Source organism: Sinocyclocheilus anshuiensis, unplaced genomic scaffold, assembly GCF_001515605.1.
Source record: "Sinocyclocheilus anshuiensis isolate Anshui unplaced genomic scaffold, SAMN03320099.WGS_v1.1 scaffold923, whole genome shotgun sequence".
Classification (NCBI taxonomy): Eukaryota; Metazoa; Chordata; class Actinopteri; order Cypriniformes; family Cyprinidae; genus Sinocyclocheilus; species Sinocyclocheilus anshuiensis.
Window position 1 is genome coordinate 482,447 of NW_015544138.1, and position 7,703 is coordinate 490,149.

Below are 7,703 nucleotides of genomic sequence, written 5' to 3' on the forward strand. Positions count from 1 at the left end.
TATATAATGAAGAGCGTGGAGGAGCTCAGTGATGAATAACACAACACAAGAGTCATGCTCATCAACAAGCTGATGTTCATCTGATGAAACACATTTATTATCTAATATGTTCGTTTCATCTTCTGTTTTACTGACTTTTTGCACCAGCTCAAGTACTAGCCTACTTTATCATAACATCAAACCAGAATTTGTTTATATAAACTCATATAATACTAATTTAATATTTAGCATCACGTCACAATAAAGTTTAAATGTAAAAAAAAACCTTAAAAAAAAACTATGAAAGTCTATTTCTGCCTCTAGTATATGAAAATTTAAATAACTTTGTAGCGAATTAATACTTTTAATATAAATTGAACAAAAGTGATTTAAAGATTTCTATTTCAAATAAATGCTATTCTTTTGAACTTTCTACGTAATCATGGAGTCATGAAAAGCTGAATAAATAAGCTTTCCATTGATGTATGGTTTGTTAGGATCAGACAATATTTGGCTGAGATACAACTATTTGAAAATCTGGAATCTGAGGGTGCAAAAAAATCAAAATATTGAGAAAATCATCTTTAAAGTTGTCCAAATGAAGTTCTAAGCTATGCATATTACTAATCAAAAATTAAGTTTTGATATATTTACGGTAGGAAATTTACAAAATATCTTTATGGAACATGATCTTTACTTAATTTCCTAATGATTTTTGACATAAAGGAAAAAATGATAATTTGACCCATACAATGTATTGTTGGCTATTGCTACAAATATACCCCAGCGACTTAAGACTGCTTTTGTTTGTGCCGTCGCTCGCTATCAGGAGATCCGAGACCCGTATGTCGTGCCGCCAATCGCTGCAGATAAAGGTGCTGTTTGTTCTGTTTGAAAGGAGCACAAAACACCCTCATCGTCTCAGCTCTGCACAACAGACACAGAGAGAAATCACACATTCAAACCATTCTGCTGGAGAACAATCAGTGGAGACGTTCGCTGATTGATGTATGCTTTGGAGTATACACACACACATACACACACATTGACACACATTGACACACACACACACACACACACACACACACACACACACACTCACACACACTCACACACACACACACCTCACTGCATGCTCACACAAAATGGTTAAATGGTTAGAAAGTAATAAAAATGTCAAAATTTAGACTTTGTTATGCTGTTTTTAAACAAACACACACACACACACATATATTTATTTATGCCATTTGTCCTGCTATATACAGTATATATACATACACACACGGGCAACATAAGGTGGGGGGGGCAAGGGGGGAAATTGAAACGCCCTCAAAAGAAAGCACAAGCAATTAAAGATCTGGCGAACTATCAAATGTGTTTTTGCGGCATTGAGCAATGTAGCCAATCACACACATATCTGTTGATCTCTTCAACACAGTGGCCAATCAGAAATGTTAGAGTTTTCAGAATTCACTCACCGCTGAGTTTTGCACGCTCGTGAATCATCTCATAAGTGCAGACGCGATGTGAATCAGAGATCCATTGTGTAGTTTAGAGAGCTTCATCGATTATAACGGAACTTTGTGAGATCGCGATGAACTAAGATGAGTGATGCTTTTAGTGATAATAAAGGGAGCGCGCTTTGCACTTTCTAGGCTATAATCCATTCAGAATTTGGTTAAAACTTTTTTTTTTGGACACATACATTCTGCAACATTTCGGGAATGACATCCACATATTTATGCTGGATTCATTCTAGAAATATCAGAGATTGACACAGTGATAACCAAAGCAATGGACGGGACAAAAATGCGTCTTTCTATTTCTTCTGGAAGCGGTCCTGGCCAAACTTCCACAGACAGCGCGTCCAGTTCACGGACTGAAAGCGCGTGTAAACTTTATTGAGATCGGGACATATCAATAATTTCATTTCCAGTAACAGATGGTAGAAAGTTCAGAAATGAATGGTATGCAATTTATGACAGACTAGTCTCACAACTGATCGTTTATTTTTTCCTCACGGTTCTCACCTTTAGTAACAACGATTCAAAACAGACACATTTCAAGTGACACAGGAAAAAGACACGGAAAACTGCACATTTCTGGTTAAAAATGAAAGGCCACTTAAAACGGGAAGCATTACCAATCAAATCAGCAGCAAGAGTAAAGCCCCCCGCCCCCAGATTCAAGAGTCAAATGTCGCCCATGTATATATATATATATATATATATATATATATAAAATTGTATTAATTATTACTATTTTAAATATAAAAATATTTTAATAATATGTTAAAAATATGTATTAATATATAAAATATTATAAAGAGATTTACCTCTCCATTTTTCCTCTCCAGCAATTTAAACTGATGTTGATTCACATTCTGAAACACTTCCGTTCACAGCAAGAGCCAACAGCACCAACTAATATTACAAATGGTGATGAGACACATTTGAAGCTGTAAAATGACAAACCACAAACTGCAACACAATATAACTAACAAACAGCCTTTAATAACAAGCTGTGCCTCTTTCTAACTTGTTTAGTTCACATTCTGCTCTGCTTTCACACTGTTTCTCATCCCTCTCATGTTTAAATAGCAAAGCCATCCTGCTCGCAGATAAGCGTATGAATTTATAACATTTGTCCCTTCGCACAATATTCTACAACTTTTCCAATAGGAAGTGTTCAGTAAGAGGACTTTACAGACTCATCTCCAGCTGCATGTCAAAACACAAAAACAATTACTAAACTACACAAAGCGTTTTCCCCAGAGATCCCAGTTAATCTGCCAGAGCGTTTCTCTGGAGTTCTGGCAAACCTCGAGCACAAAACAAACAGAGCGGCTGTGAAACTGAGCTTTGCTGGCAGCACGCTCAAATTCTGCAGATCGAGTCCAGACGCCAGCGCTGCCATATTCAGACTGTGTGTGCCTCAGACGCTCTGGCATCAGCTCGGGAAACAGGTGCACGAGCACACAGGTGATCACACACACACAAACACACACACACACTGACACTCACACACACACTGACACTCACACACACACACACACACACACACACTGTCTCTCTCTCTCTCTCACACACACACACTCTCACACACACACGCACACACACACTCACACACACACTGACACTCTCTCACACACACACACTCTCACACACACACGCACACACACACTCACACACACACTGACACTCTCTCACACACACACACTCTCACACACACACGCACACACACACTCACACACACACTGACACTCTCTCACACACACACACTCTCACACACACACGCACACACACACTCACACACACACTGACACTCTCTCACACACACACACTCTCACACACACACGCACACACACACTCACACACACACTGACACTCTCTCACACACACACACTCTCACACACACACGCACACACACACTCACACACACACTGACACTCTCTCACACACACACACTCTCACACACACACGCACACACACACTCACACACACACTGACACTCTCTCACACACACACACTCTCACACACACACGCACACACACACTCACACACACACTGACACTCTCTCACACACACACACTCTCACACACACACGCACACACACACTCACACACACACTGACACTCTCTCACACACACACACTCTCACACACACACGCACACACACACTCACACACACACTGACACTCTCTCACACACACACACTCTCACACACACACGCACACACACACTCACACACACACTGACACTCTCTCACACACACACACTCTCACACACACACGCACACACACACTCACACACACACTGACACTCTCTCACACACACACACTCTCACACACACACGCACACACACACTCACACACACACTGACACTCTCTCACACACACACACTCTCACACACACACGCACACACACACTCACACACACACTGACACTCTCTCACACACACACACTCTCACACACACACGCACACACACACTCACACACACACTGACACTCTCTCACACACACACACTCTCACACACACACGCACACACACACTCACACACACACTGACACTCTCTCACACACACACACTCTCACACACACACGCACACACACACTCACACACACACTGACACTCTCTCACACACACACACTCTCACACACACACGCACACACACACTCACACACACACTGACACTCTCTCACACACACACACTCTCACACACACACGCACACACACACTCACACACACACTGACACTCTCTCACACACACACACTCTCACACACACACGCACACACACACTCACACACACACTGACACTCTCTCACACACACACACTCTCACACACACACGCACACACACACTCACACACACACTGACACTCTCTCACACACACACACTCTCACACACACACGCACACACACACTCACACACACACTGACACTCTCTCACACACACACACTCTCACACACACACGCACACACACACTCACACACACACTGACACTCTCTCACACACACACACTCTCACACACACACACCTCACTGACTCAAAATGCCTTCAGGACACAAACGTTTAGATTAATGACAGATCCGGGTCATGATCATATGATTAGATGATTCATGAGATAAATCACATGTGAAATTCACTCTTTAATATCTCAATACAGTTTATCCTAAAAAGCACTAAGATTAAAAGAGATTAAAAGGAGAAGAAACAGCACAAGGGCACTTTTTTTTTTAAGTTTACGTACAGTTTTAGTCATTTTGTTGTGTTTTTGTCATTTTAAATAGTTTTTATGTGTATATAGTTTTTGATATTTTATTTAAGTTTTAGTTTTAGTTATTTTAGCACTTCAAGTTAAGAGAAAATTAGAAATTAAAAAATACGTATATATTGTAATATATAATATATTTATATGTATGTATTTTTTATTTATTTAATTTTAACTTATTTAATTGCTCATTTTCTTTTAACTTGAAGTGATAAAATAACTTGAATTGCTAAAATAACTAAAACTACAACTTAATTCTTGCTCATATACATTTAAGTAACGCATTTTTTAAATTGGTTTTGGTTTTAGTTAATAATAATTCATGTTTTGAATATGTTTTTTATTAATATATTCTGTTTGTCATTTTTTTATACATTTTTTTATATAAACGTGTACAGAGTTTTTATTAATTTTTATTACTGTTATAGTTTTAGTTATTTTAGCACTTCAAGTTAAACCAAAAATACAAATAAACTTAGAAATAAAACAAGTTTATATTTTTTCCTCATCAAATGATCTGAGCTGCACCATTTTTATTGTATAGCTTTACATCTATTTCATAGACGATTTTAGTATTACTTACATACTATTATACTATTAAACAACATTTCTAATAGTTAACAATAACAACATTACTCTACACTCTTACTGGATGACAACTCGTAACTTGGGTCTGTTTTTATCTCCCCTGAGATATTTTAAGAGAAACATCCAAGACAAAGTTGATCCTTAACCTAAACACAGCCGAGATCTGCAGTGAGCAATGAAGGAGCAGCAGCTATCAGTGTCTATTTCAGGACAGAAGCTGAGAGCGAGGTGTTGAGCATGACTCATTAGTCCGGCCGTGACATGCAAAACACCCTGCAATCCAGCACACGCTTAGATCTTTGCATCTCTAATCGCTCGCACTTAACAACGGCAGGCTTATTTAAGCATTAACTCATGATTTCAGTCTACATTACAGGTGTTTCTTCAGTCACTGATGCTCACAGTCATCAATCCATAATACTGAGCATTAAAGTTCAGTCCTGCTCATCTAGAGACGTGAGCAAGAGAAAAAAAACACCTAGCAACGGCACAGAACACCATAGTAACGTAACAATGCTCAAAATACAAGCACATATTATTTGTGACCCCGGACCACAAAAAAGCAGTTATAAGGGTCAATTTTTCGAGATTTATGCATCGTCTAAAAGCAGAATATATAAGCTTTCCATTGATGTATGGTTTGTTAGGATAGGACAATATTTGGCCGAGATACAACTATTTGAAAATCTGGAATCTGAGGGTGCAAAAAAATCTAAATATTGAGAAAATCATCTTTAAAGTTGTTCAAATGAAGTTCTTAGCAATGCATATTACTAATCAAAAATAAAGTCCCAGCGACTTAAGACTGCTTTTGTGCTCCAGGCTCACATATTATATTTGTACTCTTTATGCAATCTGAGTTTAATAGTCACAACTGCAGCAGATTCCTGTCACTGAAAGCGTTCGGTATCTGAACATCAGACTGTTATCAGATTGAACCGAAGGCAAGGACACCTTTAGTCAAGCTTTTTTCATCTTCAGCTCTTTGATGCATGACCCAGATCCAGCGTCACGTCTGCACAACAGAGATGCAGACGCACCTTTAAAGGAAGATTTCACCCAAAAATCAAGGTCTACTCACTCTAATGAGCTCCAAAAGCCATTAAAGCACCATAAATGTATCACAACCAGCGGCGGAAATGAACTATTCCATAAGAATAATTATTACAAATATAAATTAATAACATTTTAAGATGCTGCACCTCTTGTTAAATGACAAACTGCTTTAATAAATATTATTCTTGAATAATATTTGCAGAGAAACTAATTATAATCACATAAATGTATGATATAACAATAAAAATCTAATTGATAAATAAATAAATAAATAAATAGTAAATTTAAATAAATAAATAAATAAATAAAACAAAGAAGAGCACAAAAATATAAATAACTGAATAGTAAATAAACTACATTTTTAAAAGAATAGCAAAATACTAAATAAATAATAAATACAAACAAACAGTAAATAAACAATACACAAATGTGACATAAAAAAATCCGAAAATAAATAACAATAAATTAAAATTAATATTAAAATAAAACAAATGAAAATGCATAGTAAATAAAATAAATAATCTATAGTAAAAAAAAAATTTAAAAAAATAAATAAAAAAATTGTAAATGAAATAAAATAAATAAAAGTTTTTAAAATAAAAATGTATAGTAAAATATATATATATATATATATATATATATAAAATTGTAAAATAAGTCTAAAATAATTAAAATTAAGATTAATTTTAATTGCAATGGGGCATTTTTGCCCTCTCATCTTGAATTTCGGGAACATTTTTGTTAATTTTGGTGGCATTTTTGCCTCAACCACCATTAATTTTATGGTTGGTTATTCCAGCGAAGTGTCTGATTAATGTAAGTCAGAGTTGTGGAGCGGCTGGAGTTCATATAGTTTCATTAGATGAAGAATTCCAATAAGCGGCTCATAAAGAAGACGTTAATCCGCACAACAACAGCGATGCCAAAGCACATGCCAGCACGCTTAAACCGCACCGCTGAGAAGAGAAACACCAACTTTCCACAACCAAAGCAACAGAGCTGCACTGTAAAAAAAATGTGCAGCTCTGAATTTAACGGTAAAAGACTGTAAAAATGCTACCTGTTAAATGGTTAACGGTAAGTTCTCCTACTATATACGGTGAAAAACTGTATTGGACATTACATGTAATTTTACGGTAGTATACCGTTTTAAAATAAATAAAAAAATTGTAAATGAAATAAAATAAATAAAAGTTTTTAAAATAAAAATGTATAGTAAAATTTAGATAAAAATTAGATTCGTTTTTAATATTTAATATATATACAATACATATATATGTATATATATATATATATGTATATATATATA

General features: G+C 36.4%; 1 protein-coding gene across 1 annotated transcript in view; it reads right to left on the minus strand.

Moving 5' to 3' along the window:
- LOC107694983 (A disintegrin and metalloproteinase with thrombospondin motifs 20-like) overlaps positions 1-7,703 on the minus strand; it is a 139,308-nt gene that overhangs the window by 119,572 nt on the left and 12,033 nt on the right. The gene's annotated exons all lie outside the window — the stretch shown is intronic.